The 22,281-nt window shown below is 37.2% G+C and overlaps 1 protein-coding gene across 3 annotated transcripts in view; it reads left to right on the top strand.

Annotated features, from left to right (window-relative positions):
* The window catches only part of FAM13C (family with sequence similarity 13 member C), a 128,591-nt gene that overhangs the window by 38,812 nt on the left and 67,498 nt on the right, over positions 1–22,281 (top strand). The gene's annotated exons all lie outside the window — the stretch shown is intronic.

The following is a 22,281-nucleotide window of genomic DNA, read 5'->3' as shown; positions in this document are numbered from 1 at the left end:
ATTTCTTAAGGGAATATTTTTTACCTATAAGGCTTAAAAATATAGTAATACCTTCACACCCTTTTTTGCATTTTGCAATAGCTATACTTGGACTAAGCTAGCAATCACTGGAAATTCATGGTACATGTTCCCATCTTTCAGATTTTGTGGGTTTTGTTCTGAGATTCCACTGAAACACTGCAGTGGATGCCAAGTTAATTGTGCTCTGCAGTGAAAAAGCAGAGGTAAAGTTGTTATAGTTCAGAGCAACTTTAAGTATTTCCCAGATATTTTGGAACACCAGACACTGCTACTTAATCCCACTTAAAATTCTGCTTGCTTTGCCAGAAATGCAGAACATTAATAAACCGCATTAGTTAGGAAATAGCTTTCTGAGTGAAGTAGGGAAGATAATTCAAGGTTTTAGACAAAGCTATTGAAGCAGAGACAAGCTGGCATTTCCCAAAAGCTAATCAAATACTCATAGAGCAATAAGAGACTGTAATATATCATTTGGGAGACAAAAGTCATGGGAGAAGATTTCAAAGGCTACTATCTCTATTTGCCAGCAGGTAGTACCTCCTGGTGTTGAGACTTTAACATTATAGAAATTGCCAAACACTACTTGAAGTAATCCTGTTCTGTGAGAGGGTATCTTCTAAATCATGCTGATTGTTTAGGCCTGGTGGAAGACTTGCATGTGGACCTAACTCATATCTGAATCTGAGATTCAGTGTTGGGTTCAGTAGATAATAACAATTCTGGGCATTTTTTCTGTTTTTGGATCATAATGGAACAACTGGCAGTTGTTTTTTTCTGATTGCACTGAGTATAACTCCTTCGTGTCTTACACAGTCATTGGTAAGTGATGATTTGGATGTTCATCCACCTTACAAAACAGACAAATTTCAGTATTTGCAATGAATAAGTGTGTATATTTGTGTATTTGTATATATATGCATGTATAGATATATATGTGTGTTCCACTGTTTACATAATAAATGTAACACATGTATGTTCCACTGTTTATTAAATACGTACATGCATGTATGTGTTTTATAAACAGCAGAACATAATAGTAAGGAGACTGGAAATGCTCAGCTTCAACTCTACTGGAATTAGGACTTTCTTCTCTGGAATTTCAGTTAAAGTCTGGGTAAGGAGGGGAATTTAAAGTGAAATTTTCTATCTCGAGTTTGTGTCATAAATTTTGGTTTAAAAAAAAAAACAAAAATAACAAAACTCATCCAAAATATTTTAGTGAATACATTTGACATGTTTTTTTTTTTTTTTTTTGCTAAATGAAACTTCTGCAGCAAATTCAAACCTAGTTTGTGTTTCTTTGGGACAGCTGGATTCACCCGTCTCACTGAACTCAGTATTCACTGGTGTTCATTATTCTACAGCCAAGATCTGGTGAAGATCGGCAACAAGTAATTTTTTTCATAGAATCAACTTTGAATATGCCTGTCTCAGAAGCAGTGCATTGTTATTTTTTTAACAAGTATCAGCAAGTGGGCCAATTGCTGTTATGAACTTTCTCAATTTTTTGTTTTTGTTCAAACAAAATTAAGAGAATGTAGTTGAATAATCACTTTACAGACCCTTAAGCCAGTAAAGGGTACCACTTACAAAGCTGTAAACCCAACTGTTTGTTACTGCAGCTCTGATGGAGTGAAAATGCATAGCAATTTGTTTCTGGTAAAATAGGATGGACTACCCATAACAGGTCATTTGAGTTAGCTTGGCAGATTCTTGTCTAAACAGAGAATGGAGCACCTCAATGAAGTGACTTGACTTCTGGCAAGCAGGGGCACTACCTGTATTGGGCAACATTGTTGGTTTAAAAAAATTATCCACCACCATCAGAAGGTCACAAATCTGTCAGTCTGCCACCCAAAAGATGTGTACTGCAAAAAGATTTATGAAGTAAATATGTAGGAGAGAGCCATAGCCTCAGTATGCTGTGATGGGAATAGGTACTGTAATTAAGAAACCTGCTGGATGTACTGTAAAGCTTACTGATTCAGAATCAAAGTACTGGTATTCTGTTAGCAAAAAATCACCTTTCTGTTAAGTCTAAGCACAATTAAGTGCTGCCTGGTTTCTCAGTATATACATCAGTAGAGGAAAGTGTTATCAAGAGTAAGTGACTGGGAAAGGACAGTAAATCTACTTCAGCTTGCCAAAATTCATGTCTAGCTCTGAACTTAGTGAGACTAAATACCACACACCTGCCTTAACATCACTGACATTAAATACAGTAGTTGTTGTTTAATACGTCTATATGGTGGAGCTAGTTTCTTTGGCAATTCAGGCATTCTCAGGTAAAACAGGATAGTGGTTCACTTTTTCAGTTACTGCATTTTTGTATCATATTCTAGAATGAAAACTTTTCCTGATTATTTAACTTTTATCAAATTCCTTTTATAATGGAAAAGTGAGGATGACTCTCACTTTTGGTTAACAAGCTACAGACTTTCATTTACTTTACTTTGGTGCTATTTTAATTTTCTGTAACCAAAGGTGCCTTTCATTTAGCTGGTTTACTATTATGCCCTTTTAAAGCAATTCAGTAGGCTATCACAAGATAGCTATTGACTGATTTTCTGTTTTGTTTCAGAGTGGCTTAACTTGATGCATATACAAATCTGTCAGCTTAGGAATCTGATGTACAAAAACATGTTTGACAGATACCTATCAGTATGCTTAGCCAGGCAATTTTAGTCCCTTTAAATTACATTTGTTATTAAGGGCAAATAAAGTGTCTTTCTTGGGGACAGACATTAGCATATATGGGATTCTAGAAACACTGTGGGGTATTTCTCTTTTGCGAATAATTGATTTTGGCAGATGCATTCTGTTGGGCTTTTTTTGTTGTTACTTATTTTCATGTAAAAGCTAATTGTTAAATATAATTATATTTACCAACTGTGCTGGGTGAATTCAAGGATAGCTTCAGGAACACCCCAGAGCACCACACTATAACCAGTGTAGTGTCACTAGTCTGACTGTACATGATGCTAAATACTGTTGAATCTAGTAGGCACAAATACTATCATGGGTTTGTTATTGCTATGGGAGACTGATGTTTTGTTCTGCCTAGCTCCATTATATGTCTCCCAGTATATATAATTCCAATGACCTTTTTGAAAAAGATGTGCAAAGTAGCCAGAAGGCTTAGAGTATAAAATTTTAGCAATGTAAAACTGATGTACTTAGTCCCACCTATCAAGATAGCTTTGTCAAAAATGATATAAAACTAGCAAGTCCACAAAAAAAAGTTTGAAATGGATGAAAGTGTGTTTTGAAGGAGAGGATCATAAGGCTGGTGTTTCACTTCCCTCCTTTTCTCTTCTAACGTGCTCTTCATAAAATATGCAAATGAAATGGCAATTAAAATTGAAGATCAAGGATGGCAAAATTGATGAGCAAAGGTTCACACAGTCAGGCTCGTCAAGAGAAGGCTAGTCCAGTGATTTTGAGCATTGTATGTAGGTACTTAGGGAAAGATCCAGACTAAGCGGATGCAGGTACATCTTCTCTAATAGATGTGGAAGGATCATCATGAATGTTTGTAGCTAATGTGATCTGCTTTCCAGAACCAGCTCAGTTCTGCTGTATCTGTCCATGTGTGTGCATGCACTCTTGAGTCCTATACATCGATATAGTGTATGCAGCAGGGAATATTTCAAGTGGATTTGATGAGAATGAAGCCATAAATTATGTAACTGAAACTCTTTGTAAGTAGGTATTGTGCCAAACATCAAGATTTCATTTTTAACTTTCACTTTGGGAGGGGAGGAGAAAGAAATTTGTGAGTATTTTCCAAATGAAAGTGAATAGTTTTCATCCAGTCACTAGTAAAATTAAATCCAATGACAACTGACGTGCAAAATCCTTGGGAGGTGCTGTTGGCAGTCATTATAAATTGTAGTTCAGTGGGTTCCCTTTCAGCTTTGGGGGTTTGACAGTAGATCTCTACAGAAGCTTTAGGTTACTGTATTTCAATCTGCAAGTATAATTATTCAAATTTCCCTAATTTCCCCTTAAAAGCAGTCATTAAAATTTGCTGACATTTCACCCTTTCTTCAGGGAGCATGGCAGACTGAGGAAGAAGCAGTTTTCCAGAATTTATGCCAAAGCAAAGTTTTACCTTACTTGCTGTCAAGTAGCTTATTTTTCACGCAGCTGTAAAGCAGGTGTCTGTATCTCAGTATAACTACTGGTACAGTAAAATGAATGAGGCAAGTACTAATATCTTTGAAAGCTGAAACAACTTTGAGGATCATGAGTCATATCAGCTGTGTGGGTGGAGCTGAAGAACTGGAATTACACAAACTATTTCCTTATTGATTTCTTATGAAAATACAGTTTATTTAAATTAAGAGCTTTGGGCAGTGTATGTAAAAGGAGAAGGCTGTCCGATTTGCAGTAGGGACAGTACTGAGCTACAAAATCCAGAGTTTGTCCCGTCTGAGATTGGGTTTGCTTTACTTCCAAATTTCACAGTCTATCTCTCATATTAAATTGCAGCGTCTCAATGCTGGCACCTTTCTTTGCTACTCTGGAATAACAAGGCTGCATTTCTGGATCCAGCTAGTGACATATCTTGACTGGGAACTGAATGTGATCACCTTAGGCTTTAACAGTGACAGTGATAAACCAGACAGGGAACCATTTTTTAACAGGGCTTTTTCCTAACTCGAGGTAGTTAGTAACTGTCTCTCATTTAAGCCTTACCTAAAGTAGTGTAGCTGATTCTATTTCTATTCTGAAATGTTTTATGATGGCATATAACTTGCTAAGCCAAAGTTGCATTTGCTCTTAGCTTTTGATAATTCGAGACAAAATTCTTCTCCAGAGAAACTATATGGCAGTTATTTCAATGAGAGGAAAAATGCTGGAGAACTGAGTCAAGAAACACGTTCCCAAGTCAGAGCCCTTGTTAAGAACAGATTTCAAACATATGTTAGTTATACTTTAAATTACAGATTTATGTTCTGTCTGTAACTTCAAATACTACGAAGACTTTCTTTCTTCTAAATTTTTCTCTTTTCAATTATTGCTGCATCAAACAAAATCTGCCTATGTTTTGAGAACTGCCAGCTAATTGGGCTTTCTAATTATCATAAAATGTGTCGGTGCTTTATAAAGAATGTTGCTGTTGTGTGCTGTAGTGATAGTGTAATTCAATCATATGCAAAATATATAAATAGCCTTGTCTTTTTGCACGTACAGTAAATATATGCTGTCTGTGGGCGAGCTCTTGGCTGCAGGGACAGAGATGTTCTGGTGTTAATGGGCAGCGCAGAGGCATGGGGAGCAGAGCGGTGCAGGCTGGGCTCCTTGCTCTTAATGCTCCTCTGCCTGCCAGTGTAAGCAGCTGTGGTAATGCAGCCTCATCCTGGGCTCTCCTTTTGGAGCAGTTCCTTAGCTTTAGAGGCAGTTAATGAGTAAATCTTTCTTCACACAGGAAGGGTATGAAAGAAAGCGTCTCAGAGCTGATTTTATTTGCTGCTGAAATAAAGAGCAGAACTCTGTAACTAATTGAATTTATCTTAGCTTCCTACCCTAGCTTCAATATCTTGTGGGTTTTTTAGTACTCAGACTTCATGGGAAAGGTGGTATGCAAAGATGTTTTCATAAAATGACATTGTTAGTGTGGAATATTTTAGTGTTTTTTTTTTTATTCTTATGGTCAAATATGTTTTGCACTTTGGGATCTGTTCCTTTTGAGAAATATTGAAGACCTCTATTGTCTGTTGACTTTGTTACTGTTCTGCAGATATACCTTTGACAAGAGCTGAGCCTGGAAAATAGCAGATTATGAATTTTATGAACACCTTTCTCTGAAATGGCACTTAGGATGTGTGGTTTTCTTCTAGTGTGACATTAATGCTGTTTATGGCACAGCAGGACTGTCAAGAGAATTTGAAAATTAGAGCATATGATTTATCATAAAAACAGTGGTAATGTTATTTTCCATGACTACTGGCCCATGATGTAAATCTGGATCAGATCTTGCTTTATTATTGGGACAGAATTGTGGCAGGTTGGGAAAGAATTTCCCTGATATTCCTTGAAGCTTTCTTTGATACCACAGGCCATCTAGCTGTTTAATTTTATTTAATTGTTTCAGAATAATGTAGTAACTGAGAGTAATGGCATGAAAGCGTGAAAAAAAAACTCTCTTAGCACAAGAGAGCAGAAATGCTAGATAGTTATTGTAACACCCTGCAAAACCTTTCCAGAGAGGATGGATGTGGCCTGAAAAGACATTCCTGCTCATTTCAGATTGCCAAAGAGGAGATCATCAGGCCCACTAATTAATTGTCAAGTTTAATGAAGCATTCTGAACCTCGAGTTTGAAGGCACTTATAAACCACTAGGAGTATGCAAAGCCTCTGATTTTCCCTTATTTCATAATAATTATTAATTTGTTCTAATATTTCAACATCCCTGCATCTCCAGCATGTGGGGTTGAAATGCTCTGCTTTGCTTTGGTTTACCTCTAAGCTGAAGACTCAATTATGGTTAACTTCAGTGAATTAATTAAAGTAAGTTTTGGCTCTTTATGTAGTAGTGAAATTTTGGTTGCTAACAAAAATATTATTTATTGTTGGTTTTCACTACGCATTCCTCTGAACACTTGTGATAAAATATTTCTGGGGGTTTTAATGTAACCACTGGGGATGATGCTGTAGATACTCTTTCGAAGTAACAGGGCATCCTTTTTCTTTTACCACTTAAAGGACTTGAAAGCAATGTTCTTATTCTGCAGAGAAGGCTGAGAGAATTTTCTTATTAAGTAAATGTCCCAATACCCCCTTATCATGTGCCACAGGCTTTACCTTAAAGGAATAAGGGAAAGCATTGGTAAAATCCAAACTCCTAGCATGAAGAAAAGGGACCTGTTTCAATAGGTGTGGTGTACAGTGCATGATCTGTGCTCTAAAACGTCTTTGCAAATGTCACAATTGAGGGGAACAGAAAAAGGCTTGTGCTGTGATATGCACTTAAACCTTTTTTTTTTTTCTGTTAAGAAAAAAAAAAAAAGTACTGCTGTGCATATCACACATCTGACACTTGCAGTCAGCGTCCTGCAGCAGCAGGTCTAGCAGGCAGCGGTTCTCATGTAATGATGCTTTTTCCTCTCCCCTTCTGCCTTCTATTATTTGAGCTCTGCTTCTGTGATTGTGCTTTAGATTTTAAAATAGATATCTGTCTTCTTCTGATGTGTCTCACTGTCTCACTCAACACAGAAACTTAGTTTCGCTGCCTTGTAGTTAATTCTTAGCTCTCCAAGAGGTTGCCTTATTCATGAGGGACTGTTCTGTACCCTTCGTTTCACTGCAGAATGTTTTATTTTCAGATCACTCTGGGTCATCCTCTTACCATGTTCCACAAGAGTTTTTAATCCAAAAAGGTTTCTTGATAAAATCTTTTAGGAAGACCCATATCCCTCTGCAGAGTGTTCATTCCTGATAATACAGGATGTTTTGGTGACACTTCATTGAGTGTAGAATGAAAAAGCTTCTAGCCAGCTCTCTGACAGTGGATAAGTGTTTTGCGAGTATTACAGCTGACAGATGATGTTCTGGGTGGCTGTGAATTTATTCTTGTTTATGGCCAATGTCAGAAATTCACTAGTAACTGTGTAACTGGATACTGTCTAACATCTGAGTCATAATGTGTTATTCTGATTAGAGTTTGTTGTTAGATAAATTTACAAAGCCATAGACCTTCAGATAGCTTTTTCAATATGAGGCTACTGGCAACTGGAAAAAAGATTTGGTTTTGTTTTTGAAGGGCAATTTTGTGCACTGCTTGGATTTTTTCATGAAGGGAAATGTTTGTAATTATTTGCCTTTTCTTAAGCCACATTGCTACTAGGAAAGGAAAGCCTCATCCTGGTTTGTAGGAGCCTTTTAAAGGAAAACTCTTTTGCTGAGGAAAGAAAGCAGAATTAAATGTTTTCCCTAGTTCTTGATGCAGTGCTTGGTACTGTTTTATGGAAGGAATGGAAACTCTGGATGTTTCATTTTTCTGCTTGGACTGCATACCTCAGAAGTGGCACAGGTACTTTTCTCATAGAGCAGTCAGAAAAATCTCATGCAGTCCAGCTGTGGCTAACGAAGACACAGGACATGTGGATGGTGCCTCCAGGCCCCTGCTGGGGTTCTCCGTTGGGTAGCACCGTGGCAGTCAGCACCAAAAGCCAACAGTGCTTAGGAACATGGCTCTGGAATTTCAAAAACTTTCTCTAATGTCTGGGCATGACTGGAGCTAGGGTTTGGTTTAACCCCTAGCAGTGTTTTAGAGTCTGTAGGGCTCTGCTTGTCCCACTGCGCACAGGCAGTGGCACTGCCCAGGCAGAATAACTGGGAGCATGCTGTTGGCTTTATAAAGTCCCCTTGCAAACTGAGGCAGAGTTTTGACTTTATACAAACACACATACTGGCTATTTTGTTCTTATACTTTGAAAGATAACCGCACGTTGCATCTATTTATCAAACTACGCACAACACCATGATCTTGAACACTACTTTCATCCTTTTTTTTTTTTTTTTCCCAAGCATGATATACTGACTTAGTAGGGGGTTGCTAAATTTGTGTTACAATTGCTATACTATACAGTGGGCAGTATACAAGCTGTTGTTACATCGGGCTTGGCCAGGTATGTGTGCGAATATGTAGGTCAATCTGCAGTTTAACAGTTAAGGTTGTCATTTTTTCAGTGACTGCTGAATTACTTTCTCGGATACTGATTTTTATTCATTTATTTGTTTTTTTCAATGAAACTGACATTTCTTTGCCACCTAGTTTTCCAAAGAATTTTCCATTTCCCTTCAGGGCTTTCCAAAGCTTTGGCATTTTTACATCACATATGTTACATACAACATTTTTCCAAATAATAATGGGGATATAGTGAATTTAGAGTTATTCAGAAGGAATAACCTTACATTTCACACTATAACCTTCATAAAAACAAACTCTCTGAACCTGCTATGGTTTCATTGTAATATGTTGAAATGGATATGTCAGCAGCAGCATTTTTCATCCTAGATTTCAAGTTCAGTACTTTTCCATATAAATAGCATATTCCTGAGTTAATGGAAAATTCATGCTGAGCTACTTCATATTGGCTAGCTTTGCGTGTCACCTCCAATGTTTCTGTTGGCTGGCAAAAAAGGCTGGTATTTTCTATTTATCAGTTCTTTTGACTCTTTCTCTGCAACGAACTAAATCTAATAGCCTGCAGGTGGAACACTTCAAATATAAAAGGAAAATATGGCTTATTACATCGAAAGCCAGCAAGCTTCCAATCACACTGCTGAAATGTTGTTTCTAAATCAATTTTGATATTTAATTCGTTTGACGTGTTTGATGATTTTGAAAAATATTTTTGTAACTCCGAGAAGGCTGATGTCTGGATCGTTTACTCTTTTAATGTGAGCACAAATGAACAAATATGTTAGACCAGTCAAGGTAAAAAATATCTATGAAACAAAAAAATTATGGTGCAACCTTGTTAGGTTTTAGTTTCAGCATGAAAAAAGCTTAGCTGTCTTTCAGAGAAAGCTGTGAGAAATCTGCTGCTTACATTTTTCACTTGCTTGCTCTAGAGACTGTACAAAACTGTTAACAGGAAAGACTATATGCTGACTGAAATTCAGACTGTAGTTGGATTTTTGCTGTTTTATGACTATGTATCCTTACCAAAACAAAAAATCTAAGAAGTTTTAGCTGAACTCTTACAATTGTCAGCTTTCATCCTTTACCATTGGCAGTTTAAAAACATAATGTGGTGACACAGATACAGTATCTCATTAAAACTGCATGCTGCAGCTGTTTTCTCATGGAAAAGGTCTTTCCAGTAAAATCCTTGATGCATTTTTTTTTCATTGCCCCCCCTTCAAAATACCAAATCAACAACTCCTTCACCATCTGCTCTTAAGAGAAGCAAATTGACAGAAGTTTTCAGCAGAGTAGTTAGAACCCCCTTCTTCTCCCCAGTTCTGTTCTTAACTGTGTATATTTTAGGTTTTCTTAATTCTGCGGTGCAGAAAATTTAGTGTTTTTTTAAAAACCACAATTTTATATGAAAAAGCACTTCCATATCCTCATCTGTTAAAACAAATGTATCCCTTTGTAGTCTGTAGAATCCTGTGGGAATGTTTTGTATCATGGTTTCTTGCTTTTGTTTTGTTTTAAGAGATTTGTTCAGAAGATCAGGGATTGCCCTGCAAGATGGTAACAGGATTTTGAACAAGCTGTATACAATTAAAATTGGAAAATTTTCTAGAATGTTGTGGGTTTTTTTGAGAATATTTTAAGCCTGATCCCACCTGAGCACCAAGAAAGACCATACAAGAGTTTATGAGACTTGTAAAAGTGTACTATAGTTATGCTGGAAAGCAGATGGTGAAAGTACAGTGTGGGTGGACTCCTGTATAATATCCATATAAAGACTACAGTCTCAGGTGTCACGAAACCATAGAGAAAATACAGTGTCATTTTGCAATGAAGCTGACATATCATTGGGTAGCCAAGTAGGGAGTAAATTTACACCTTGCTCCTGCCAAAGCTGTGGTGCAGTCAGGGTAGGACTGCAGGAGCCAGAGGTGCAGCAAGCATACAGACTGTGTCCGAGCTCCAGGATGGGAGGCAGCACCCTTATCCCTTATATTTTGATGTGACAGACAGCTTATTTAGTCTCCCTTCAGTGGAGCTGAAAGGTGTGAGGCAGGTTAATGAAAATATTATGAAGTGGTCACCAGGAAAATACAAGAATCTTACAAATGTTACATCAACATCCCACTTCATTCTCTGTCTCTGAAATAACTTCATCTGTCCATTTCATTCTGAATGCATTTGCTCTGTTTGATGCCAAAAAGGTTCATTTTTAAATACACCTGTAAAGCAGTAAAGTATTTCATTTATTATATACTTATGCATCAGTGGTTTGATTTGCTTTGGGATTTTTGTTTGAAAGATTTCTATATGTCTGCTTGTCTACTGCAGTCTGGTAGCTGAAACTGCTTTATAATGTATGCAAAAGAACGGTTCTGGGTACATTAATTCAGGTTAGCTGAACTAACATCAGTTTAGCTTAGAGCTCCATGTAGATTATAAAAATCAAATTAGGAGCTTAAATACTGAGAGAATGGAGCCCATGCTGAGCTCTGGGCTCTCTCTGGCTAAGTAAGAAATGCCTGTAGTTGAGCTAGCTGGTTTAAAATTAACTTGGCTGTATCTATGTGCTTTGTTATGGTTGTAACAGTGACCACTGGAGAACTGGTTGCATGTTCCCAGGAAAATTATGCTAGGAATACTTGAAAATAACCAGGATATGAATCTGTACATTTTGTTCTTGTACTGTCTTGTATAAATTGACTTTTTGTGACAGGCTACAAGTATTTTCATATCAATTGAGTGACAAGCCAAATGTGCTAGTAACATACTTTTTACTCTGGTTCACAAAGCTGCTATTTGAAAGCAGCACCCTGACAACACTTGAGATAGGAACAAAGTTTCTTTTGGAGAAACTTTATGACTTGTTAATGACTTCTAGGTGGTTTATTTTATCAGCAGGAATCTCTCCCAGTTCAATTTGAAATTGGCAAAATGACTATTTGCTCCTTTATTACCTGCCCATCAGACTGAGATATTCATGCTAGAAATATTTCTAGCTATGCAGTTCTCATATCAGCATCCATATAAATCAATTTTTATGAGAAGGCTGACATTTTTACTTAATTACACTGTTTTAGGATAGACATTTGAAATCACATTTGGTGTCTTCTGCTTTTTCTATCATCTAGAATGCTACTGGAACTCCCCTCACATCCTGCTCACGCTACCTAGTTAGCACAGGCACCTAAGTTGGCTGCTGACTTCCACTTAGGGCTCTTTCTCACTCCCTGCTTCAAAGAATAATGTTCATGTTGAGTTTTGATTCCTTTTGAGGAGGTGGCTTTTATGTTATTCAATAACCAGGTAATTCAAAATCCAACTAAAACTTTCATTTTGACTGTGGGAGATCTCTAAACTCCTTCTAGAGTCTCCCTTTCATAATGTGACAGAGTATAAGGGTAGGTTTATCCAACTGTGTCTGTTTGAGGCTTCTTATTTTGTGTGTTTTGTTGTGATATTGTTAAATCTTGGTAGGCAGGACAAAAAACTTTGGCAGATACACTTTCAGGTGTTCCTGCTGACAAGATTTCATCAATGGGTGAAGCAGTTCCATTGTCATTTTTGCAGAATTTGAGAAATGACATTTCTGAAGGTGATCAGTTCTGGCATTTGTTACACTGTTGTTCCTTACAGTAATTTTCAGTATTCAGACACATATATCTGTACCTTCAATGTATTGCCAGGTTTTTCTTCTTATGTTAAGTTGAAAATAGTATTTCAGCTTTCAGTTAGGCCTTATATACTTGTTTACTAAAGCCGTATTTATTGTAAAATGTTCTTTAGTGCTGTTAACATTACAAATTCCATTAAGAATAGCTGCAAGTTCTCACCTCAGGCACTGTTTAACCCCTCAAGAGATCAGGTTATCAATTTACTCTGAAAGAATGATACTGACAGCCAGAAGCTGCTGTAACCTTCTCTTGTTTTCACCCTTATCTTCAGATAGTACAGAAAATGGTGCAGAAAGAGCCCCTTGGGTGGGTAATTTTCCTGTTGAAACACTTGCATAAGTGCCATTAATACTAATGGACCACATAAGTAGATATTAAAGGGCAAACCATGCATATGTTTTACTACCAGTGTCTTATTCTGCCTGATCATTGCTTATCAGGGAAGATCAAGGTAATGGTGGGGGAGAAATGATGGTTTACTTCTTCTGTTGTTTGTATTTTGAACCAGCTGGACAATGCAAGAAATAAACATTTTAGGGACAAGTCTTTGAAGGAATATGTTTCCTAGCTCCCAGAGACTGTGATTAATCTCAATTTTGTGTGAGTTTCTGCTGGGAGACAGTCATTGGTGTGAGAAACATAAAGGACAAAAGGAAAAAATTCTGCGTACACCTATTTTTAGGCAATTTCCTATCCAGATTGGTGTAATATTTAGTCTATTTTTCTCAAAAACTAAAAATAATCTCATCATGTCATTGTTCTCCACCAGCAGAGTCTTTCTGAACCGTTTCAAGCCCAAAGAGTTTGTAACCTACTGAAAGTTTCTAATGTGATATTTAAAAGCCAAGGTAATAAAACAGGTTCACATTTAAAAAATAGACGTATTATTACAGTTGGGTAAGGATGTCTAATGCAGTTTTCTCCAGACATGCTGCTGACAGCTGTAGGCCATTAGGTCATATTTGATACCAAAAGATGCCACACATTATCTCCCAGAGTCACTAAATTAATGAAAATCATCTCAGCATCTGGCCACCCACTCAGAAAATAAGTTCTTCTCACTTGAGACAGGCTGATGAGTGGTGAGGATTTACCAGTATTCTCTGAATTCCTGCCAGTGCAATTTTATTTTTAATTTTAATTTTTAGTATTTGCTCTCAGTTATTGTACTTCTGTCTTCCTTAGATAGGAAATACAGATACAGTCTTAATTTGGCCTATGGATTTCCCAAGACAAGCAATGAAAATTATATCCTAGCTTGCAAAGAAAGAACAGGAGGCTGATGCCTGTGAGGGTTGTCAACATTTTCAGATGAACCTGCACAAAGGGATCCACTACTAATCCATGGTTAGTTACAGGCTGCTTCACAGAAGTACCGAAACACCAGGGCTGTGCTGAGTAGAGTACGAGAACAGCTGCCAGTGCCCTGTTAATCCAGCCATCCACCCAGCTGGGTTAAGTGCTTGCATGCATGTTGCCTTCCTGAGCCAGCACCCTTGAAACAGACCTGTTTGGGCCCTGATGTCTACCTGTCATTAAAAGTTGAATTCTGAGTGTATTTGATGCAATGAATATTTTGCAAAATGGAAAGAGAGTTGGGTGGAGGGGAGGTAAAAATAACTTCAGAAGAGCAGCAACAAAAAAGAGAACCAAGTTATACAGTACGTTCATCTAACGCTCATGTATAAAGAAGGCTGAGTACTTTAGAGAGCTTTGGACTGCTGTTTGAGGGAGGGTAACATATAGCCTATGTTACATATAGGGAGGGTAACATATAGCCTAGCACTTGCAGCTCTCCAATGGTAAGTAATACATAACGAAAGAACGGTAAGTAATACATAACGAAAGAACTTTACCCAATTTCCCAAAGTATTATTAAACAGTTGGCAGAAATGTCAAATTCTAGTAAAAAGACTCTCAAAAGAAACAAGCACAAAAAGGTAACTTTGTGTACTTCCCAAAAAAGGAGAAATCAGAATGCTCTAAAATAGTGCAGTGTGTTTCAGTGTTTTTTGTGGAATGTGATAAGCAGATTACTAATTTACTGCAGTAAGCTAAAATAAATTATCAACTGCACTTAAAAAAATAAATAAAACCCACCAAATTAACAGACTTGAATTCTGTAATACCTAGAATTGCCCAAAAAAATTGTTACCATATTTTTGCGTCAGTCAACTTCAAGTGTACATAAACTGGAATTGCAGTGATAAGCAAGTTCAGTAGTGACCTGCTTGTTTTGACAATGATGTGCCTCAGCATTGGATACCAGAAAGAACTCTTTAATTCATTTGGCAATATCATTAGTTCATCTTCCAACTGTGGGTAACAAGCTGGACACCAGCTGGTACCATAAATATGTATATATTTTCACATTTCCTAAGGAAAACTTTTACTTTTGAAATTGTTGGTATATAAGGACTTTCAGGAAGCAGGTCAGTAGTTAATGTTCTTCAGCCATTTGAGCAGAGATTCTTACTGTGAGCAAGGTCAGGTTAACTTTTTCATAAAAAAAAATGAATAAAAGTGTTTCACAAATCATTGAACTGGGAAAAAAAATCCTTGAAATAGTGCACCGTCGCTATTTTGGGATATACTATGTGTCCTTAGTATTAATGATAAGTACTTTTTTTTTTTTTTTTACTTGTTTCTCATCTTTGATTATTTTCTGAATGTGAAAACAAGACAAATTGAATTACAAGGTCATGACATACCTCTTTCCTGTTCTCCTGCTCCTGACCTGTTTCTCAGTGCTGCCTTGGTTTGTTTTGTTGTTGTTGTTGATTGGTTGTAGTTTTTGTATGTGTGTGGTTTTTTTTTTTTTTTTTTTTTTTTTGATATGCCAAGTTCCCTGTAAACCTCATGCTTTCTTGAGCTAAGACAGATATAAGTTGGCTGAATCACAATTAATGACCCCCTAAAATTGATGAGCTAAAACCAGATTCTTTAATATTTAGTAATGTAAGGAAAAAAGCAATTTATCTTAGGACTTAAAAATACATTTGTAATAAATACAAGATAAGCAAAGATATATGTGCACATATCTTACTTAGGTAATACTCAAGTTCTAATTTTGGTAAAACTTTTTTTTTTCTGAAATAACATCAAGGCATGTGAGGATAACACCAAGAAAAACAAATGCTGGAACTGAACAGTACATAATTCGCCTTGGGATACAGTTTCCTTTGTCATTTTGTGATCCTTTGCTGTTGCATTTTGAAGTGTCTTGCCAGGTGTGTATGTCACATAAAAACAGCAGTTTGTGTAGGCAACTAATAGAAAAATCAAAAAAGGTGGTAGTGATGGGCTGGGCGAGTCTTTTCCATGGAGACAGTAGTACCTAACTGCCATAGAAAGTTCTGTCTGTAGGTGGTACTTTTGCACAAAGAACACATGGTAAACTAACTGTTTACCGAAAAATGTTTCTATAATCGGTGTAAACATATTGCATGTGTTCACCAACATGTCTGTGTTTACATAAAAAAGAAATCTATTATGACCCAGAATGTGAAAACCTAAAGGTCACATTCAGAAAATGTCTATTTCCAGAAACTGCAAGGAAGAAGAAATTTCTAGAGCAGTTTAGCAAAGCTAAGCTTGCTTAGCAGAGAGAATTATTTTAAAATGTATTTATTGCTTTGTATCTTAATAGAATTTCAATGAGTCTGCAATTGTATGACAGTCACCAGTCTGGCTTTCATGTTGAGAATGAAAAATTTACTTTCAAGATGCTAGTACTGGAGAATTATCTTACACTTTTTGAAATGTTTTCACATTTTACATACGGTACTGATTTCTCTTCTCTACAGAAAGAAGGTACGTTTCGTGATCTATGGTACAAATATATCTTTTAACAAGCTCTCAGATCAGGAGAGTGTTCAAGACTATCATCAGGTGTCAGTGAAACATAAGTAAGGGGTGATTGTAATAGGTCAGCCAGAGAGATTAGTGACCTGAGGACAACTGCCAAGGCCTCAAGATGTTAATACTTGTTCTTTTTTTTCGGAAAAAAAAAAAAAAGAGGTAAAAAAGAGAAAACTAATAAAAGACAATACTGCTGCAGTTCAAATGCTTTTGTTTGCCTCTTTATAAGGAAAAGCATTGTATTACTTCTTGAAAACGTGGAAAACAGCCATCTTCATAATTTTGAACGTAGGCATAGATATTTGTTGTACTCCAGGAGTTCCAGTGTTAGTTTTGCTTTGTTATTAAGGTTGGCATAAACCTTACTATCTAAGCTGTGTGACAGCAGCATGTTCTTCGTCACTCAGTATGAATCCCCATTGTTCAGTAAATCTGGGATTTGTTTGCCACTCATCAAGAGCGTTGATGTGTCATGGTGATGGCCCTGCTATTCCCCCATATGGTTTATCTCCATGGATCAGCAGCATGTTTTTTTTGCAGATGTTATCAGATACAGTTAGATAGAAAATCGTTGCCTTGTGGCTGAAGATCTTTCAAAGTTCTGATGTACCAAAAGGGTATGGGTGTTTTCTTGAGATCTTCTTTGCTTTAGTGTGTGCAGTCTGTTAAAATGGTCCTTTTTTACTGAGAACATGATGGCCTGCCGGATGTTGTCAATTGTGAGGTATGTTTCCTTTGTGTTACTACGTTTTTGTTTCTGTTTGTAAGAGCTGATTCACCCCAAATGCCAAGAGAAGGCACTAAGGAGAGTTTTGCCATGCTTCAGAGTAGCCGATAAAGCACTTTGAAACCTTCCAGATGTGAGCTGGGCAGTGAGACAGGCTTGGCTGTGAGACCAATGATGTGCCCAGCCCTTGGCCTTTTCAGTGGGAATGCTGGTGGTGCTGCCATTTGGCCTGCAACAGGAGTTTGGTGTGGGTGATGTGGGTGTTTGCTCTTAGAGTTAGTCTCTGGTGTGCATGGTGACAGACTCTAGAAGGTGATTTCATTCAACATTTTCCAAAGCACTCCTGTAAAAGAAGAATTGGGAGCCAAAATTTCAATGATGGATCAATAGATCTGAACACCTAGCTCTCTTAAACCTTTAAAATTTTATACTAGGCTGCTGTGCAGTTCTCTGGTGCTAGCAGTACTACTCACTTTCATCATTTTTCATCCTGAAGTCACTTATGTGCTCCAGTGATGCAAAACATTTTATTCCAACTGCAGTGATGTAGCACAGGTCCTACTGGTGATCATGATAGCTTTTAATGAAAACAGAGTTAGGGAATGACTAAGCAGAGCAGAACTCTGAAATTCTGCTTCATCAGTGGGGTTAAAAATAGCAACATCAAAAAGCAGTAGAATATATATAAAACATACAAATATGTGTGTATATATACGCATATAAAGGAGTCCCTTTTTCTTTTTTTCATTCAGTGGTGTGCTAAAGATATTCTATGATGAAGGCCCAGCATAGTAAAGACATTTTGGTAGTTTTCCTGCAGATTCTTAGGACTTCATACTTTATTCTTCATTTGTCATGCTGCTTTTAGACATTTTAGTTCATGTTATTAAAAGACTTGCTTTATATTAGTGTCTGTTTGAATGTCATCTTTGTTCCTTGTCAAAACTGTGTATTTTACATTGTACCTATGTCCTCAGATAGGAGGTATCTTGATGTATTGCTGAAAACTAAATAGTTTTCACTGTCACCAAGAAAGTATTTTGGGGATTTTTCCAGATTTTGTAAAAACAGTAGTTCGATTAACCTTGTTCATAAATTATGTGCTACATAATAAAATATTTTAGTTTTCATTAGTGCCTGTATAAACCCAGTAGAGGAATTTAATCAGAGTATTTTTTCAAGATAAAATCTTGACTGTAATAAAAAATAAATACCTTCCCTACAATTTTTTATGTCATTTAGCAGTGTATATAGTGTCTGTCCAGATGTGATATTGATCAGAGATCACAGGGGATTTGATCTTGCAACCAAATTCACAGCCAATTCCACCCCCCCACCCCCAGAAGTTTTAGAAAATTTTGAAATCCTTAGTAATTGATAGAGCTGAGTATTGAACATGTGTAAACTAAAAAACATTTGTAGTGTACGTTTTAATGAAATGCAAAATTCACAATAGATTTTGCATCTGTTACTTTGACAAAGCAGCTGATCCTTTGACCTCCATCGCCCACTCTGAAGCATGGCAAAACTTTCCTTAATGCAGTGTGTGCTATTCTCTCCTTCCTTCAGCATATGGGACAAGTTAGCTCTTACAAACAGAAACAAAAATCTAATAATGCAAAGGAAATGAATAATACTACTGTTCTGTTAAGACAATTCGTAACATTTCAGCCAAGTGCTCACTTCAAAGCAAAAAGAATAAAATACAAGTATAATCTTGCTTTCTTATCTCTGAATTGCTCCTTGTTTACTTCTTTCAATAGAGCAGGCTGCTTTTCTGTTGTATTAGCTGTAATTTACTTTGAGACATACATTTAAAGAAGAAAAACTAAACTCTGAAAATGCTTTCTCCTGCAGTTTTCCTATTATTTTTCAAGCCATACTTTAGTTATAATTGAATGAATAGTTTCAGGTTAAGAAATAATTATTTTAGTTTAAAAACTTCCCTTTTTTTCCCCAAATGCACACAGGATTACAGTATCACTTTCTATCTGCCAGCTCCACAGACTCTGCCTGTATCTCTGGATTTCTTACTAGCATAGAACTGCATGTTCCTGAAACAGGCTGCTGTGGATGCCAAAGAAGAAACTGAAAACCTGTTTCTAACCTGGAGATCTTGGGTAGTGAGTAGGTGATAAAAATGGATGAGGGGCTTTCATGCTGCTATTACCATCTCTTAGCTCCTGCTAAGGAAGGTAGGAGCTTGAGAATCTTTAAAATGGAAAGAATTATTTTAGTTTGTAGTAGCTGTGTAGAATGGTAGCAGGCATTTGAGAAGAAGAGAAGTATGAGTGCACCAAAGCAGAAGAGAACAGCAAAAATGTTTAATACACTGAATGGACAAAGCTCTCCTTCCCACAGTTTTTTGCACAGATGGTCTTGGGGCAGTGCCAGGCATGTACAGGTGCAGCAAGCCTTCCCCTGGTCCTCATTCCCTTGAAGCAGCTCTCAAACTCACAGCTCCTCAAATCTTAGGAAATGGATTGCTTTTTGCTTCTCACCAGATAATTTATAAAGGTTTTGCCAGCCACCTAGAATGTGTGTTGCTTGAAATCCCTTAAAACATTCTGTCTTACCTGGTAAGATATAGCCAGCTGAAGGAAAAAAAATGTATGTTTCAGTACTGATTATTGTGGTTTTGCCCTGTAGAAGAAGGTGAAGTAGCTCTGTGATGTTGCTATAGTAGCTGCAGTTCTTCTTGAGCATCATCCTGAGAGTTACAAGGGCCATGAAGGCTGCTCCAAAGACAGACAGTGATTAATGCTATATTCGTAGACTCACAGATCTGGAAGAAACCTCAGGAGGTGGTCTAATCCATACTTCTGCCCAAAGGCAGGGTAAACTCTGCTTAAAACATTCCTTACAGACATTTGTCTAACTTGATCTTAAAACACCAGAAGCAACATCCCTGGACAATTTACTCCAGCACTTAACCAATTTGTCTCCCTCTTCTTTATCTTCAACTACACAGTGCTTTTTGTCATCTGTAATAGCTCCTTAGCTTTCGTGATGTGTTTATTTGTGAGGCTTAAGCTGAAGGTAAAATAGGGTGATTCAGCCCTCCTAGATTTGTTTAAAATACTGAAGTGAAGACCAAAAAGAAAAGATAAGTTTATTTTGTTTAATGTTAACTGAATGAGCTCTGCTTGACTTGGGAATGGGTTAAATAGAATCACTTGGCTTCTAACTACATTTCAACCAAAGAAATATGAGCAAATTCTGCTTCTGAAGCACATCATGCTGAATAATTTAGGAACTCTTGGGCTGTTTGCTATATGTGAGGTATTGCAGGGGGTAATATATCATTAGTTTGCATAGAGGTTTTATGTATTTTGGAATGGAATATAGAGAGTATTGCAGCAGATAAATCCTATCAGATAATAATGAATGCTTGATGAAAATTATCTGTCCAAGCATTAGTTGCTCTGTCAAAATAACAGATCCAAAATCTAATGTGAAATTTGTGTTTTGATAAAATTAATGGAGCCCATCACTGGGACTTGTGAAGGTAGTTTACGATGCTCTCACAGTGTAGTGGCCATAAATTAGCTGGATCAATTTCACAGAGAATGTCTAGACAGGCAAAACAAGTCTACACTGCAGCTTCTAGTAGCCTGGAGTATGCTGGGCACATTAGAACCAAGGGGCATGGCAGTAGTTCTGCTCTAGTTATTTGGGATATAAATGTTTCATGCAAAGACCCGTGTAGCTTTTGGCACCTGAGTGCAGTGTCAGTTGGCCTGCAGTTGATTTGAGGGCACACAGGACTTGGTGACAGATCGTGTCTCCCTTGTGTCCTACGGTGGTGTGTTGAGCACAGCTTGCTTAACATAAAGTGGCCTGAGAGCATGTTGCTTCTGATTTTGCCTTTTTAAACACATATCCAGTTAAAAGTACTTACATCTGTTGATGAGCAAATATCAACAAAGACAAAATTTTATATGCTTCTCTGTGCTTGTTGCTTATGAGGATTTTATAGTAGGGTTTTTAACTGGGGCTGGGAAGATAAGTCAAGGTATTCCACGAGGAAAGATTGAGACACACACGGTTCATTCATCTGATGCAAAATATCAAGTGAAAATGCCTACAGTACATCAGGCACAAAGAATATCTGCTTTATTTAATTCACTGGGAATAATTCATTAAACAGCACTTCTGATTTTTGTCAGTCAAAACTAGATTTCCATCTTGAGTTAGTTCTAACTTTATGGCCTATTTCTTTCCTGAATGTGTGCTGGATTTGACCTTAAAACAGTTTCTGCACACTATACTGTTTGATGCAGCTGAGTCCAGGTGTATGATTTTAGTATTCTAATGAATACCATTACTTGTAAAATGATGTTAGTCCTGAGAGCTACTGCAAGTGGTAAGAATACTAAACTCAGTGCCACTGAAACATCTGAGCTCTGGTGCCAGTTTTAAATCTCTGATGCCTTCAGTGGTGAATATTAGAAAATGTAAAACTGGATGCATCTATATGCATGCTTATTTTTGTGGCAGTTGTTTCTTTGTCTATGCAATGAACTGACTGAAAGCAATGTAACTGCCCTGGTAAAATGGATTTATTACTTCTAACTGTAACACGCTAGACTTAATAAAAGTCTTTCAGCCAGCTCAGATAACAAACTTTTATCTAGGATTCCTCTGCAAAATACTGTGTAAATGTCTGGTTAGTAGCTTGATGAGGGAGGGCACTTGCTTCCTTCTAGTACCTCTGTTGAATGGCATGAAACTTTTCATTTTGTCTGGTAAAGTAGCTGTGGAAAAAGGTTGGCACGTCCTTGCCTCATCCTCCAGAAGAGGATCTATGTCTTTGACTGGCATAGTAAGATTAGCAGAGAAGCTCAGGGTGTGCCATCCCTCCGCCCAGGAGAAGAACAGATGTAGTGAACGTGGTCATATGTGAGGATGCATTCAGAAAACAGGAATGGCACCTGAGCTCCTGAACTACTTTTTCCTGTTGGCTGGCACTATGTCTCAAGCGAGACATAATTAGTGATAGGATATTTGAATAAATTTCAGGTCAACTCCAGCCAAATGTTGACTTGGCTGTGTTTCTGTCCAGCAATATATTTTAGAGCTTTACTGTGCCTTGTAAATAGAATAATGTGCTGATTAAAAAGTGCAATTTTATGCAGATTGCATTTGGTGAAAGTTTTAGTCCCTAAACTCCCAACTAATTTTTCTTTTCCAAGTTTATTGAAACATTTTTATAACGTCTCATTTTGGGGAATGGAATTCATATGGGAAATTGCGTGTCACTGAACTGAAGAAATGCGTTCTGAGTCCTAGTGCTCCCTTCTGTTGAATTAAATACAAACTGAATTGCTTAACAAGAGAGGT

This window comes from Cygnus olor, chromosome 7 (genome assembly GCF_009769625.2).
Source record: "Cygnus olor isolate bCygOlo1 chromosome 7, bCygOlo1.pri.v2, whole genome shotgun sequence".
NCBI lineage: Eukaryota > Metazoa > Chordata > Aves > Anseriformes > Anatidae > Cygnus > Cygnus olor.
Note: the sequence above shows the minus strand (reverse complement) of the source record. Positions and strands in the feature narration are given on the sequence as shown.